The sequence below is a fragment of the Myotis davidii genome, unplaced genomic scaffold (assembly GCF_000327345.1).
Source record: "Myotis davidii unplaced genomic scaffold, ASM32734v1 scaffold71, whole genome shotgun sequence".
NCBI classification, from domain to species: Eukaryota; Metazoa; Chordata; class Mammalia; order Chiroptera; family Vespertilionidae; genus Myotis; species Myotis davidii.
Window position 1 is genome coordinate 1,634,227 of NW_006283588.1, and position 15,520 is coordinate 1,649,746.

At 33.7% G+C, this 15,520-nt stretch overlaps 1 protein-coding gene across 1 annotated transcript in view; it reads right to left on the bottom strand.

The window, feature by feature from the left end:
- The window catches only part of SGCZ (sarcoglycan zeta), a 633,314-nt gene that overhangs the window by 18,707 nt on the left and 599,087 nt on the right, over window positions 1-15,520 (bottom strand). The window lies entirely within an intron of this gene.

The following is a 15,520-nucleotide window of genomic DNA, read 5'->3' on the forward strand; positions in this document are numbered from 1 at the left end:
GAGAACATGGTTACAGAACCTGGCTGGAGAACCTGGAGAACCTAGCAAGAGAACATGGACACAGAACTTGGCTGGAGATTGTGGCTAGAGATCCTGGCAAGGCTGCTGATCAACTGAAAGCTGTCTCCGTGTCATTCCTTCTTCGCCGACTCCGTCCACACCTTTGGGGACCCCTGGATCTGCTGGGGTTGGACCCCAGCATGGAGACAGCCTTGATTGCTCCTCATTGGTCTTTTCAAAGAATTTTGCCTTAGCAACATCCTTGGGGTTGGTGTCTATGCCTTACTACCTTGTGATTGGTTATCTGCAAGTTGTCTGTCTTAGCAATATTCATACATCCATGCCTCTCCGCGCACCCTTCCTTCCCCACCCAGTTGGGGTACCTTAGTAACTCTGTCTCCTTGGGTTTCCAGTTTTACTTCCTCCTCCTATGATCCCACTCTTATCTAATTTTCTTTTGTCTCAACAACATACAGTTCTGTCTTTTTATAAACAGCAGAACATGAATGAATATGGGAAGAGCTCCAGTATAGGACATTCTTCAGTATTTAAAGGCATAGGACTTACTGGGCCTTGAGCATGTCTCCCACATAGAGCTCCCACCTTTGATGAGAATGATCATCAAACTGCAAAGGACTGGAAACTTCCTTTGACCTTGCTGGAAGCAGGGCTCTATCTAAGACCATGAACTGCTTGAATTAGTTTTATGAGAGTTGACTTCTTATGGGGGGTCATACTTATCTGAAAAGGTCTTGCACTCTAACAATTGAAGCTTTCATTTATTGACTGCATTTGATTTTTCTGGGTTCTCAGAGCTTTTCCACAATTTAACTGAGCAAAATAGAATGGTTTTCCTTTTCAAAAACTAAATGCAGGACACATTTTTAAAAGATGATGATGCTGAAAAAAATCTCTTTTTTTCTTTTGTAATTTCACATAAGTGTTTTATATTATTTCTTGCAGAATAAAGGTTATCTTCTTTTGGTTTAATAATCCTTAAATATCTTGGTGTAAGAATGCTATGCCTGTTACATCAATGGCATCAACACTAGCTTAATAATGCAATGCCATTGAAAAATACAAATTTTAAACCTACAAAATGAAGCTGCTTCTGCTTATTGTGAAGAACAATATAAATGTATTGGCTCAATAACCAAAGAAGAAGCTGCCACTAGAAATTACACCTAATGTTAAGATGCCTTGAGTGTAAGTAGTTATATAAGGAAATATACTAAAATCACCGGATGAATCTTCCATGGACATAAAACAGCAATGCGGACCTTGATCTCGAATCACAAAAGAAGAGGAGAGATTTTTTTCAAAGACTACACTATGGTTTCGTCTATATTACGGTTCTAAGCGTAAATGTATAAGGGTCTGCTGTAGTAGATTTCTAAGATTATAGGTTTTCATTTATGAGCTAAAAATCTATTGGCATTTTTGACTTCTTAACTGGCCTTTGTTGTGCTTCTCCCCCAGAAAGAGGCTCTGTAGGGTGTACACTGTTATATGGGCAACTATTACGTAAATATAAATTTGCACATCTCAAGGGGAGACTACTATGGCATTTAAAAAATAAAATAGAACTTCCAAAAGGATGCATGTGTAAAGTTCAAATTTTGTACACTTCCAAGATGAGATAGCAGAAATATAACTAAAGAATAGTAGCCATATTGCTTTTCAAATACAGAATGACACATGTAGTAATTTAGACAGAATATATCAGTGAAAGGGAGAGTAGACTGTTATCCAAAGTGTAACTTACTAAGGAGGATTAAAAACTGATAGAGGTCTTAATTCTGAGTGTCAGTATAGAACATTATTAATGATTTAAAAAATAATTCTTGAGGAAATAAACATATAATCATACCACATACAGGATTAAATTGAAAAGTGAATAAAATGAAAAATAATTAGCTAAGTTCAGGCCTCCAGATAATGAGAAAATTACTCTCATCTTTTTCAGTTTTGCCCAGAAGGAGCCAAAGGAGCCCAAATTAATAAGCAACAATGATAACCTTACAAGGAAATCAGTGAAGTAGGATAAAAGCCACCTGAGCCAGGCACACAACAAACTCAAAAGGAAAAAGGTATATATCCCATGGATTGGGGAATGTTTGACTATTAATAGGACACAGATACTTATCATTGAAAAATATAGGCCACCCAATTAAATTTTAATTTTAGGTAAACTTTAAATATTTTTTAGAATAAATACACAATATTTGAAGAGAGCATATTTATACTGAAATAATTTGTTGCTTATATGAAATTCAAAATTAACTGAATCATTCGTCAACATTCCTTTGGTACAAAGAGTACAGATCTGACTTACTCTCACTTTAGAAAAAGAAAGAATGCGCAATGAATCCCACATTGTAGGCTATAGAAACCATGGAAAACAAAGGAAGTGAGAATAAAAGGACAAAAAGGAAAATAGTATAGACATTCACTATTATGTATTTACACTTATTGAGTAATTAAACATTAGATGCTAAAGGATATTTCAGATACCTTAAAGTGAAAGTGATGTTATGAGACTTAGGGAAAACATAGACTTTTAACTGTTGTAACAGTCAGGAAAAATGAGTCCAGCAAACTTCAGGGTCAAAAAGTCCTGGATCTCACTCATATGATAATTTTGGGTTTTAAAATAAAAGAATAAGGATGGAATAGAATGTTTTGCTAAAAAGGAGAAAGAGTATGCAGAATGTGCTTCTCCTTTATATTTAAAGACAGTTTAAGGCATAAGCTAGGATCTCACAAGTGCTCAACATAAAGCATCACTCCACAAAAAATGAAAAAAATTAAAATTAAATGAACACATCCTTCCTTATGTGGCTCTGTATACTGTAAATACTATCCTCTAAGCTACTCATTATGGCCCTGTTGGCATCCGTATATCCTTAGGGAAGTCATTTGCCTCAAATCAGGCAGCATAAGAAATGGAAATAAAAAACATTTGATATTCCCAGGTTCTTCCTTAACTTTATAGTAACTGAAAAGAAGAAAGTTCTGTGAAATGCAGCATCTCTCCAGCCATCAGCTTCATGAATTCTACTGCAGTATATTTCAGGCACAATTTTATGATATTGGCCCTGTGTGGGAGGCTTAGGATCAGTAATACACATAGAAGCCAAGCAAGGATACCACTATGCTTTTAAGTATTAGTTTTACATAAATCATCTCATTTTCCCCCCACAGAACTTTTTAACATAAGTAGGTAATATATTGTGAACACCTGAATAATGAGAAAGATCTTGTCGGAGAAATAAAATACCTCATTGACGAGGCTAGAATCCAGGCCTTCAGGTTTTCTTATGTGTACACTGCTCACTTTGACATGAGCAGATATAGGAAGCAACCCCAGCTTCTTCATGCCTACCTAAGTGACCTTGAGAAGTCATTTAATATCTCCAAATATCCATTTCCTCTGACAAAAATTAAAATAGTCATGCCAACCTACAGCTTAAGCTAGGTTGATCTTAAATAGGATGTAAATGTACCCTGGTTCATTGTAAGGATTCAGTATTTCTTAATTCCCTCCTGTTCTAAAAGTCAGCCACAGAAGATCTACACATTGTGTGTGCAGAGGTAATGGCCCAATGTGGGTCACTCTACTCCCAAAATGTCATAGCCTCATGCTGAATTTTGAAATCTGAAATTTAGACACTGTAAAGAGATTCTTAAATGTCAAATAGAAAACACATTTTATTAAACAAAATGCTGTTCAGTAAATTGAGGAATCCCCCAATGCAGCTGCTCAGGCGTTAGGTAGTATCAGTCAATGCTCAAATAAGCTCTGAGCACTCAGTGAGGCTTCTTCTAAATGAAATGCTGTATTTGGCACAATCTCACTTCTAATTGAACTCTATCCTAATGTTGAAAATATTGAGAAAATGTGCTCTGACTTTTCTGTGTGTTAAACTGATTTGTTCTCTGTGCAGGAGATAATAGAATTGCATCATATCAATAACTGAAGTAGGTGAAATGGTCCTGAACTCTACCAAGGTTTTACTTTCCTTTTAAAAATGAAAGCAAGAGTTAAGAAAAGGGTTGAACAGGATACCTTGTTCTATTAAATAGTAAAGCTAATATTTAATAGCATAGTGGTATCCTTGCTTGGCTTCTACTAGTATGTGTATAACTGATCCTTGAACTATTTCTCTTTTCAATATGAAATCTTAGTCATTGGTTGAATTGGTAAAAATTCCAACATAGCAATTAGCTCTAAGAACTTAAGGGGAGAAACTTGAGTAAGTATTAGCCACACTACCTCCCAGATTTAATCTATAAGACTGCTAGAAGACTTTAAATAATCAAAATTCAATTAACCTTAGATAGCATTTTAAATTCCCACCCTGGAATAGGGCTGAGTCCAGAGCAAATACATATAGATCAAAGGAGCAAAAAATATTTCTATTTATTCATTCTCTTCAAGTTTGATCCTGTGTTATTGAATGCATACAAATTCTTTGGTACATTAAATTGAAAGCCCCTTTATAAATTATAAATCTTTTTTATTATTCTTTTTGATATCAGGGGCCTTTTTCATTCTGTAGTTGTATTTCCTAGCATTTTACCTGGCATAATATAGACATTCATTAATATGTCTATCTGATGTTGCTGAGTAAGTGACTGTTTTCATTGTGTGGAAGTCAGATGAAGAACATAGTGGTAGAATACTGCCTAGGAAGGGAGCCGTCTTCAGCCTTCACTAGGGCCTCATATATGCTGTCACTAAGGGCTCCAAAGGAGAGGTGAAGGCCTGGCAAAGAATGCTTGCTATTCTGGAGTGCTAGAATGAAGAAGAAAAAACAGACAAGCCAAGATGGCAGGGGACTAAAGAAACCAAGAAAGGCTGGGGTACCTTTTCCTATGGGAAAGAAAACTAGAGAGTAGAAGTGACCCTGCCAGCATAGTTCAGTGGTTGAACCTTGACCTATGAACCAGGAGGTCACAGTTTAATTCCTGGTCAGGGCACAGTTCAATTGCTGGCTGGATCCCCACTAGAGGCCATGCAGAAGGCAGCTGAGCAATAATTCCCTCTCTTCATTGGTGCTTCTCTATCTCCCTCTCCTTCCCTCTCTGAAATCAGAAAAAATAATAATAATAATAATATAATAATAATAATAATCCTATATAATAAAAGGCCAATATGCAAATAGACTGAACAGCAGAATGACATGTCGCTATGACGTGCACTGACCACCAGAGGGAGTGGGCCAAAGTCGTCATGAGACATTTCCCAAGGGCTCATGGACTACAAGAGAGCACAGGCCAGGCTGAGGGCCCCCCCTGAATGCACGAATTTCATGCACCAGGCCTCTAGTATATTAAAAAAGAGAAATATCTAAATTCTACTTTTAAGTTTTGTGTTTTGTTGTTTGCCAAATGAGATTCTCTCCTGACTTCAGGTTTTCAATAAAATCTACCATGATCAATTATATTTTTGAGGTGTTTTTCTTTGTTTGAAGGGGGACAAAGAAGAAAATAAGCCTTACATACAGATCAATACAGAACAGAAAAGACAACAGGAGAGGAATCCAAGCCTAGGAGGCTAAGGGGGTTAAGAGAACATGAGCTTTTATGTCCACTGCTCTCTGGCCATGACAATGGATTCTTAGGCAGCATTTTAAATTCCTACACTAAAGTACAGATGAGGTTCAAGGGTAAATTCATCTAGATCTCAAGGGCCATAAAGATTCCTATTTATTCTTATTTTCAAATTTGAACCTTTGCTACTGAGTATTTCAAATTCTTTGGAAGGTTTCACACTCTGTTTTCTTTTTCCTTAATTTGAAATCTCTTTCGCCCCAAATTTAAATTGCTAAAGTCAAAGATTGGACAGGGAACACTTTCATTCTATTCCCAGATCTGCTTCTAGCTTGTTCTTTGATCTTTGACAAGTATTTAAAGCCCTCTGGATGTTATTTGTAAAATTAAGCTCTGAATAATGTGATCTCTAAGGTGCTTTAATTTCTAACTCACAGTTATATGATTTTTTCAAACATGTCAAAGCATGTATACTATAACTCTCTCAATTCTCCTTAAATACAAGTGGAAATGAGATTTCCCTTACATATCTATAGAAAATTATTTGGGGGAAGGAATGGAGTAATCATATTGGCAAAGTAAATTATTAACTGTCATTTCTTTTACTCCATTAAAATGAGTTCCTCTGAATTCTGAAAGCATCATTATCTTTTAAAAGAAAAGACTTCTCCTTGTGTTATTTTAATAATCTAAGTGGCTTTCTGGCTTCCAGCTAACTTCACAAAATACAACCTACACATTGCTAGATTGAGCCTCATCTGGACAAAAAGCCGTAATTATACCTGGATCCTGCTTTTGCTCCACATTCAAGACTTCTGTAATCTGACCCCATCCATCCATCTACTTAGATTCCTTTTCCTCTACTCACCTATGAGCTCTCTTTACTAAGTTTGCCACCTGCTAAAGTAACTTGCAATCCATTCATTTTCTGAGCCTATTTAGGGTTTACTACCTGTAACACTCACTTGGAACCTATCATATATGTTCTGAAATTTACAGTTAAAATTATGTGTTACTCCCCCCAAAAGAAAAGAAAAATCAAAGCATAGCCCTTGTATTCAACTGAATTCTTGTGAACAACATGGTGTCTTACATAGGTGAGATAATTAATAAATATTGATAAGGGTCAATATTGTAAGGACCTTCTCTTTGAAAACTGTTTTCTCCTCTTTCTGGTCCTTGTTTGAGTAATAATACACTCATGTCCAAAACACTCAAGTCAGAAAGTGGAGAAGTATACTGAGTTGCTCTTTCTTGTTCAACTTCCTTATTAGTTTATCTCTTTCTACAACTTCAATATCACTTTTATTTTCTTCCAGTTATTCCTTCATACCACTACCGTGCAATGTTCCAAAACACAAAGCTGACTGTGTAATTCCCGCTAGAAATACTTCAAGAATCCAATTGTCTAAAGAAGTCAAGTACAAATTTCTTGGTAGGACTTACCCCTTAGCAGCTATATGCATTGTATACTTCAGTGACAATACAACTCTTAGAGATTTTGAAATATTTAAGGGTTGTCGTGAGTTTACTTCTTCCAAGCATACTCCTCACCCCTCCTCCCTTTGGATGGCAATCTCTGCTCTTTCTTCAGGATCTGATTCTAGATTATTGCCTCTGTGAAACATATTATGTGCCCTTGCTGCCCTTTCTCCCTCAGTCCAGCTTCTCCAGCTCCTTGAAAATTACTGGTGCAGCATTTATCACAATGTCACATGATAAAGCTTTGCTTTAAACACATACTTGGTAAATATGAGTTTCTTGAACTCGAGGATTTTGTCTTAATCAATGTTGTACACTTAGTGTTATTCCTTGATTCTGATATAGAGCTGAGGATCAGTAAATAAAAGAAAGCATGAGAGTAAAAAAATTAATAAAAGAAGAATAATTTAAAATTATTCCATTTTATAATTTATATGCAAAACATGTTTCAGTTTCCTAGACTATTTCTTTGTTTCATACTTTAACACAAATCAACTTATTAATATCCTGGGGGGATAGTGTGAATTTATTGAAACTGTTATTATAAGCCTATCCAATGTTAATATTTCTAGCAAAATGTGAGAAACAATGTTGTTAAATTGTTCTCTCTGATGGGAAAAACACACACACACACACACACACACACACACACAAACACACCATATTGGTCATTTGAGACTGGAGCTGCCAAGATTTCCAAAAAGAAAATATTTCAAAATCTGTTTTTACTTTTCATTCACAGTTTTCATGATTATAAAAACATCCCCAGGAATTTACCCTCAGATGATGCCGACTCATGTTGTCTCCTCCACTTGTGAAGGTTTCAGAAGATAAAAAGAGATCATGGGAAAGATACGTGGTGATCATATTGAAAATGTATTAGAATAAATCTATTTTCTCCAAGATGAAGTATATTTCAAAAGTAAATCATTTGTAACAAATAAAGAAAATTAGACTAAAATTGATCAGTATTAGAAATGAAGCAGAGTCCCTTCTTGCTTATATTTTTTAACTTTCAGGTAGCTTAGATTTTACTAACATTTATGTTTCTAATTTTTAGGGTAAAAGAAGCTCTTCATTTATTAATTTTTTCATGTTTTTTAGTAAAGAAAAAGAAGTGAAAATAAATTATTTTCAAATAGAATAAATATGTGGCTTGATAGAAACTTCTAGGGAAGATACATAAATAAGCCCTCTTTCCAATTCCCACCTCCAAAAATAATTATAATGGTTACACAGAGCTTTTTTCACTCTGAGGATATATATTTTTCAGGAAATAATAAGTAAACCTAAGGTTTATAATCAATAAGGTTATTCTTTTCCCCATCACTTTAGTAATTACTAAAGGAATAAGAAAAAAAATACCCATCTGAGGCCTTTAGTAAATATGAAATGAAAAAGTGCCACCCAAAACATATCTTAGGGAAACAATCATCCAATTCTACTGTCACAAATTTATTAAAAGGCAGTTATGTTTGAATTGATTTATCATTACATTATAAACATTCTAACAGAAACTGAAATATAAAAATGAAATAACTTGATAAACTGTATGGTTAAATTTTTTATAGACTTCATAAGAGATGAAGGCATGATGAAATTTAGAAAGTTAACGAGACTGGATCCCTACATGAATTACCTTTTTACCACATTTAAGTAGTCTTTTTAAACTCTGATACACTTAAGCTAGTGGTATATTTTATTCTGAGGTTTGGACATGGTACCTAATGTACAGATAGTACAGCAGGCACATTTTCTGTGTAACCCTTTCCTTTATTAACGTCATCACCATTCTATATAATGAAAGTGTAGTATGCAAGTTGTCCCCTCGACCAGGAATTGTCTGGGAGTTTTATCATGGGGCAAGGCCGGCCATGGGAAGGGAGGGAGGCCCTGGCCAGTGCATGATTTCTAGTATTCAATATAAGCTTTTGTGATCCTTGTGGAAATTCAGTTATCTAAAAATCTGGCAGTTGCACATAAACTCAGATTTATTTGGGAAAATTAATGAATACCTTAATCCAGCCTCTTTTTTTTTTTTTTTTTGGTCTTATTTTTTTTTTTTCTGCAGTTCTTCACCCCTCTATGGATTTCTGAAGAGAAGTTAGATGGGCTTTCTACCACTGTTAATCACCAGTGGGAAGATTGCATTTCCAGTGGGCGCACGATGCTGTTCATTACCAAGTGGAATGCACAGGGATAGAGCTCATCTCAGCAGCACTTTTATTTCTTAATGGTTTTCCCCCATTAGGACTTTTGATACATTGCCATAAAAATGATTTCTATGGAAATAAAAATCAGTAGGGAAGATGTCCAAAGAGATGGTACCTGATTGTCAACAGTAGCTTCAGATATTACATTTGTTTAGTGATTTATCTGAGACTTTCTACAATATATTTCTCATTGTGAAAAAATTTAAAAAATTGTATGTTAAAAAGATACTAATTGTATGAGTAATTTTATAAGTCTGAGCTATATGGTTAATCTATACACATTGTCATGTGAACACAGCTAAGACTTTTGACATAGTATCTCACCAAACACAATTCAGTTAGACTTTTCTTCTCATTTCCAGATATTTAACTGATTCTAAAACATTTATGGGTCACCTGTCATGTTTGGAGTATCTTTGAAGATGTGGACAGTCAGAAACTGGAATCTTTATATGTTCAACTTGCCCTAATTTATATTATTTCACTCATTTAGTAATAAATTCAGGAAAAAAATAAGCCTCCTCTAGTAACAGGATAGTGTGGCATCCATAATAGCATGCAAGTGGGAACAGGCAGCTACACAGGCATCAGAAAGCACATGGGTTAATGCTGAAATAAATTCCCTTCATCCTTTGGCTTCTATAAGAGACATTCTTTTTACCTCTTGATGTTCTAGATTGTTCCTGTGAATTCACTGAGTTCTAATAGATAAACAAAGAGAGCTTCATTTGTTAATGATTGTTTTCTACCCATAAGAGGGTTGGGATCATGACTTTTAATTAATTGAAAGAATTAGCTGGTTTTTACTAGAACTAACCACTGTTTTCATCTATAATGAAGTTTCTTCACCAAGAACACTCATGGCATTCCCAGCCATGATTGCCATGAACACCTTCACATCATGTTTAGAGCAATTATAATAGCCATTAAAGCTTTATACAAGTCCAGGGATTTTAAAAACTCTTGTGCTATTACGTCACCCTGTAATTTATGGATGTGGTTGTTTATGCACCACACATAACTATCTTCAAAGATGGTGGCCCTCTGAGCTACAAAATAATGTCTTAGAGTTTTCCTTAACCTTTTGAAATAAATGGTTCTGTGCTGGGAAATCATGGGTAATGTACAACAGAATAATCAAGATTGTACTTTCACGTTTCTGGAATCCCCTGATATACTCCACAAATATCTCACCATGGACTGATTAAGCCGGTATGCAGTATTTTCAAAATAAATTTTTGACTTCTTTCCTAGGAAGCACGAGTTGTGACACAAACTTATACATCTCTGTGTGTGTGTGTGTGTGTGTGTGTATAAAGATGATGGTATCTTACTGGGTAGTACTAAATTCAGATGTTTTTGTTTGTAAGTATCGACAATATTCTCTCCTCCAAATTCCAATCTAATAGAAACTTATCTAGAGAATTATCAAGATTATTTTCATTGCCAAATTAGGCAGGGACTATACAATATGAGTTTAAAGGCTTACATGTATTCATGGGTATAGGTACGAAATCTAAAGAAATAGTATCATGATTCAACCAACAATAATTTAAGAAATATTGGGATTATTTGCTTAGGATTTATCATAGGAATATAAATTTTGTTTAACAGTAGAAAATTAATAAATTATCTATAATAATGTATTAATGGAGAACACTACTTAGTCATATCAAAAGATGTAGACAGGTCATTCCAGAACTTCAAGACTGTTTCATGATTAACAATAGCAACAATAATGATCACTTTTAGAAAAGTAGGAATGCAAATGAATTTCTTCCCATCAATACATTTCATCTACAACAAAACCTATAGCATCCTCAAACTTATTGGTGATGTGTTAAAATATTTCACTTAACAACAGCAATAGTACAAAGGTTCTGTGTAGTTTACCTTGTGACTAAAATTACTACTGCAATTCAACTCTCAACTATAGTTGTTGTCTTACTACCTGGTAGTAAGGGAAGGAAAAATGTAAAGATATGAAAAACAAATTTATTAGGGAAGCAGTAACAAAATCCTCATGCTTCCCATATATAATATGGTTTTCTTCATAGAGAACCTAAAAGAACTTACAGATAATTTAATAAAATTAATAAGAGAATTACTTTGATTTAAATTTAATAAAAGTTATGTGAACCCTTTCTAGATTGATTTATTAATTTTAATTAAAGACATTAAAGCAATTTTAAATATAATGGGAGTACAATGTGATCATAAATAAGATCTAACCTAAAATTGTTAATTTTCTGAAAACTTAGATTAATGCAATCTCAGGTAATCAATAATATTTTCATGGAAACTGACAAGCAGATTCTAAATCTATATAGAAGAGTACTGGACCAAGAATAATAAGGTAATTTTGAATCCTTCCAAAATTCCAAGTGGGCAGATTTCCCCTACCAGATAACAAAACTTATAAAATCCTAGTATGGCTGTGAATCGGAGCTAGCAAAATAGACCAATAGAGTAAAAGAAGGCCCCAGAAACAGATCAACAGTCTTACATCCATATGGAACCTGGATTTATGACAGTCACTACTGAATATAAAAGGTAAACAATAAATGATGGGAAAAATCAAATTGTATTTACCACTAAACAAATATAAATTTCAGCTGGCTGAAAACTGTGATGGGTAAAATTATAAAATATGTGAAAGACAATATAGAAGAATATCTTGCTGACTTCAAATTAGAGGAGTTCTCATATAGTAAAAAAAAATGATAAATTTTATATACAGTAATCAAGAATTTTTCCTCAACAAAGGACAAAGTAAGTTAAAAGGCAAAACTTTGACCTTGGAGAAGATATTTGTAACACATATAACTGACAAAGACTGATTTCCTAATATATAAAGAACTCTTAAAAGTAATAAGAAAAAGATAAACAAAACAAATAAAAAATAATTAAGAACTTCAAGAGACACCTCACAAGAGGACTATTGAGTAGCCAATAACCATCTAAGAAAACACCTCACTTTATTAGCAATCAAAATATAGAAAATTAAAATTCATAATGTGGTACCAAGTTAAACACTCTGATTTTACAGAAACTTTAAAATAAAAACCATATTTCTTATGAAAAGGTATGGATAAATTCTTAAGATAAAAATATAAAAAAACTTTGAGAAAACAATTGATACATTTTACTATTAATATAACACTTTTCTTAACAATAAAAGGCAACATAAGCAAAGTTAAAAACCAAAACCAAATATGTCCACATAGTCTACAGCAAATATAACTGACAAACGAATACCACCCATAAAATATAAGAAACTCCTGCAAATCAATAAGAAAACCACAAACAACTCATTTTTAAAAAGGACCAAAAATGTGAATAGGCAATGTACAGAAAAAAAGACTTGGATAGCCAATATGATAATTAAGAACAAACAAACAAACAAAAAAACAGAAGAGCTCTGCATTACTATAAATTTTGGCATTATAATAAACAAACAAACAAACAAACAAAAAAAACAAAACAAAAAGACAACAAAACAAAACTTTTAGTTTTATTCAAATCTTTTCTGGAGTCCAGGATGTTAGAAACGTCAACCTGTCATGCTGAGATAAAGTGGTATTCACCATCTTCCACTTTAGGTGCCATTAGTGGGCGTTTGGAAAGCTACTTCAACTTTAAAGTAGTGTGGAACGTATAAAAAGGTCATTTCTCATTGAACAAAAAACGCATTTTTTGAAGTAGTCAACATTTTAAGATAGCTGTATTAAAATGACCTGTATGTCTGACCAAATTTCCACGCTTATTTCAAAATATAAATATTTTGTTTTTTCACTGTTACTAAGGTGACTAAAATCCTACATGAAATAAGAAAATAGAATTCAGGCTCAAAGTTTGAATATTTAAAGTTTTCTATTTAAATTATTGTGCAGAAATATTTACTTCTTCAGTTCACTACACAAAGTATCAGAAAGTCTATAGTTTTTCTATTGGAGTAACAGGACACGTGATACCTTAGAAAATTTGAGTTCCAGGTTAACTTTTTGTCTTACTAGCAATGTGGCAATGAATAAGTCATTTAGTTATTTGAAATCTTAATTTTCTTATATGTAAAATTAAAATCTATGTGTTCTCTTCTCCTCATAGGACTGTGTCAGATTCTTTAAAAAGATTACTATCTATACCTATCATCTTTATCTATCTATCTATCTCTACATATATCTACATACTACACTATAATGTGTACTTCGTGATTGTTTAGCATTATTGATATGTGTAAAGTCAATTTAAAGACTTAGTGATCTGTGGTGGTTCAGCAACATGGGAATTTTCATTTACTTCTTATGAGAGGGCAAAATAATGAATTTTTTCTGGGGTCCTTATACTTTGTACAAATAATTCAATTTCAAGGAAATTATCCTAAAGGGGTTGGTATTTATGTACACAAAAAAGTTAGTAGCTACAAAGAAGTTGACAAAAGCTCTGTTTAGGTTTATTAGATATAAACCAAATGTCCCACAATAGAGAATTAATAAACTATTGTGGTTCAATAATACTTTTACCCATTTAAAATATTACTGGACACTTCTAAATGGCATAAATTAAAAATTAATATTAAGATATGCATAAATATCTATGTTGTTAAAAAGAGTCTCATAAAATATTAGCTAGTTAAAATGCCATTTGGCAGCCATCTTTGCAATTATAGTCTTCTTTATTTTTCTCTACCCTTGTTTTCAGTCTCTTTTTTTTCTCCTTTATCCCTATTAGAAAATCAAAGTTATTGCTTGAAACATTATCTCATCTTAAAGTTTTGTATTTTACCACATAAAGGAGCTTTTATTAAAAAGTGAGCCTGATACCTGAACAAAACATACACAATTCTTCTTAAAACGTAACAATATCTCAATGAGATGTCATCTTAAATAAGATATTTTGTTATCTACTTTAGAGATAAAGTGACTTTTTCAGTTAATCTTATCAAAAGATAAAATTAGATTGTCTTGAGAGGTTATGAGATTTCAGTTACCAAGAGTTGAGAGAATGACTGACCAAATTACAAAGATAAAACAAAGATGATTCAAACGTGGTTGAAAAGTGGAGTAATTAAAATTGAAGATAGCTTTAAAGCTGAGATTCTCTGATAACCTGTTAAAATAGTAGGGAAAAGTAGGCTTATAGTTTTAATACAAATAAATACAAAATTCACAAATAATAATACAAGAATAAACTGTTTCATGTACTCACAACTGTAAACCTCCTTTTGCTCATCCCTGAACAGTAAACGAGTAATGAGTAAAGAGGTTGGTTACTGAAAACTTATTCTGATCCACTTGTTTTAAGGACCAAACAACCATGTTAATTATCAACAATTATCAAAAAAATAATTCACTTGATTCTCAATTATAAACTTTAAAGAGGCCAAGCAATGAAATGTAAGTTATTTGCAAAGTTCATATGGGTTTTGTATTGGTATATGGGTTTTCTCACTGTGCAGAATATAGATAAACACCGCTGCAGTTAAATGTTTTACCCTTTGTTCTCCCTGCATGATCTACAATAATAATCTGCTTCATGTTGATATTTATTGCTGTTTTGCTGACAGTTACCTGAAAGGGAAGTTGGGGTGCTTCACTGGGCTGGAAAAGTTTAGCTAAATCGGAAAGCAGGTTTAATAAAGCAAATTTATTCTATATCTATAAGAGGCTAAGCTGACTCACGCATGTGTGATACATATAAAGCTCTCGCTGGTGCCAATCGCAAGCCTGTGTTTCAATCTGTCATTGTTGATTGTGCATTTGGTTGATACTTCTATTATAAAGGGCGAATAGTGATAGCAAAACATTTCTTCTAATTAATTTCCTTTCAATGTGCATGAATCTGTGTACCAGGCCTCTAGTATTAGAACAACATAATCCTTAAACATCTTTCTTCCCATGTCACAGGATTCATAGTTCATGTCCAGAGCCATGATCAAAATGAATATATTTTATTTTCTTAATAAAATGGGCAAATTTCCTTGGCTCATATCTGGTTTCAGGCACAGATGTGGACACCTCAGACTCATATGCACAACATTCCATTTCAAGCATGTGCTGAGCCTTGCTCTGCTTCTCAGAGCCCCAGGAAGCATGCTCAGCCCAAGCAGCACCCAAGAATCACCCCCAAAATGCCTTGCCAGGGAGTTAGCACCCCGAGAAAACTTTTGACCAATGAGGCAACGAACTAATGAATACATGCACCAAGCCTCATGCCTTTCAGCTGGACAATTATGGGATGCAGTTGGTAAATTCTTTTTTTTTTTTTTT